Below are 2,500 nucleotides of genomic sequence, written 5' to 3' on the forward strand. Positions count from 1 at the left end.
TCTATTCTAACTATGGTCATTTAGCTCAATGGTGACTCTGGTCATGTAGCTCAATGGTGACTCTGGTCATGTAGCTCAATGGTGACTCTGGTCATGTAGCTCAATGGTGACTGGTCATGTAGCTCAATTTTGACTATGGTCAGTGCGGCAGTGTGGAGTAGTGGTTAGGTCTCGGGACTCTTGACTAGAAGGTCGTGGGTTCAATCCCAGGTGGGGGACATTGCTGCTGTACCCTTGAGCAAGGTACTTTACCTAGATTGCTCCAGTAACAATCCAACTGTATAAATGGGTAATTGTATGTAGAAAAATAATATAATTGTATGTAAAAATAATGTGATATCTTGTAACAATTGTAAGTCGTCCTGGATAAGGGTGTCTGCTAAGAAATACAGTGGCTCTCAAAAGTATTCACCCCCCTTGGACTTTTCCACATTTCATTGTGTTACAACATGGAATCAAAATGGATTTAATTGGGAGTTTTTGCCACTGATCAACACAAGAAAAGTCCATAATGTCAAAGTGAAAAATAAAATCTACAACTTGTTCTAAATTAATTACAAATATAAAACAGAAAATAATTGATTGCATAAGTATTCACCCCCTTTGCTATGACACACCTAAATAAGCTCTGGTGCAACCAATTGTCTTTAGAAGTCACATAATTAGTTGAATGGAGTCCACCTGTGTGCAATTAAGGTGTTTCACATGATTTCAGGTTAAATACACCTGTCTCTGGGAGGTCCCACAGTTGGTTAGTACATTTCCTAACAAAAACTACATCATGAAGGTGAAGGAACATTCAAAGCAAATCCGGAATAAGGTTCTTCAAAAGCACCAATCAGGGGTAGGATATAAGAACATTTCCAAGGCATTGAATATCCTCTCAGAGCACAGTAAAGTCCATTATTAAGAAATGGAGAGAATATGGCACAACTGTGAATCTGTCTAGAACAGGCCGTCCTCAAAAACGGAGTATCCGGGCGTATAGGGCACTAGTCAGGGAGGCCACCAAGAGGCCTATGGCAACTCTAAAGGAGTTACAGTGTTCCACGGCTGAGCTGGGAGACACTGTGCATATGGCAACAATAGCCCGGGTGCTTCACAAAACTGGCCTTTATGGGAGAGTGGCAAAAAGAAAGCCATTGTTGAAAAGAACTCGCATCAAATCTCGGCTAGAGTTTCCCAGAAGGCATGTGGGAGACTCTGAGACCAAGTGGAAGAAGATTCTATGGCCTGATGAGACCAGAATAGAGCTTTTTGGCCACAACGCTAAGCGCTATGTTTGGCGCAAGCCTAACACCGTACATCATCCTGAGAACACCATCCCTACCGTGAAGCATGGTGGTGGCAGCATCATGCTATGGGGATGCTTCTCTGCGTCAGGGCCTGGAAAGCTCGTGAAGATAGAGGGCAAAATGGATGCGGCAAAGTACAGAGAAATCCTGAAGGAAAACCTGCTGAAGTCTGCAAGAGACCTGGGACTTGGAGAAGATTCATCTTCCAGCAGGACAATGACCCCAAACATACAGCCAAAGGCACACTGGAGTGGCTTAAAAACAAAAAGGTCAATGTCCTGGAGTGGCCCAGTCAAAGCCCGGACCTCAATCCAATTGAGAATATGTGGAAAGAGTTGAAAATTGCTGTTCACCAAAGGTCCCCATCCAACTTGACGGAGCTTGAGCAATTTTGCAAAGAAGAATGGGCAAAAATAGCAGTGTCCAGATGTGCAAAGCTGGTAGAGACTTATCCAAATAGACTCATGGCTGTAATTGCTGCCAAAGGTGCCTCTACCAAATATTGACTCAAGGGGGTGAATACTTATGCAATCAATTATTTTCTGTTTTGTATTTGTAATTAATCTGTGGAGAAGATCTTCCCTGTTTTTCAACATTTACTTTTCAAAACGAACATTTGTCATTCAAAAGTCCAACAGCATAATGCAAGGAGAATGGCTAATTCATTAGGAACAGTCATGTTGAAGACAGTACCAGTTTCAAATGATTAAAAACTGGGAAACTGTTTGAGAAAAGAAATATATAAAATAGTTTATTTAAAAATATTTAATATATACACATTTTTTTAAGAAATACTGTTCCAATGGTCATTTCAAATGTGCTGCGAGTTTAAAATCGTCTGGAAATTAAACACTGATGCCTTTTTTAATTGTATTGTTTTTGAAAAAAGTTGAAAGGCTGGGAGAATCTTCTGTGGAGAAGATCTTCCCTCCCTTTCAACATTAATTCTCAAACTGAATGCAGTAGGGATTCAAGGAAATGCATGCACATGGATTAGGGAGTGGTTAACATGTAGAAAACAGAAAGTACTAAATAGAGGAGAAACCTCAAAATGTAGTGAGGTAGCCAGGGGTGTACCTCAGGGATCACTATTAGGTCCTCTGCTATTCCTAATCTACATTCATGATTTAGATTCTGGTATAGTAAGCAAGCTTGTTAAATTTGCAGACGACACAAAAATAGGAGTGGCGGCAAACACTGTTGTA

Source organism: Acipenser ruthenus, unplaced genomic scaffold, assembly GCF_902713425.1.
Source record: "Acipenser ruthenus unplaced genomic scaffold, fAciRut3.2 maternal haplotype, whole genome shotgun sequence".
In the NCBI taxonomy this organism is placed as follows: Eukaryota; Metazoa; Chordata; class Actinopteri; order Acipenseriformes; family Acipenseridae; genus Acipenser; species Acipenser ruthenus.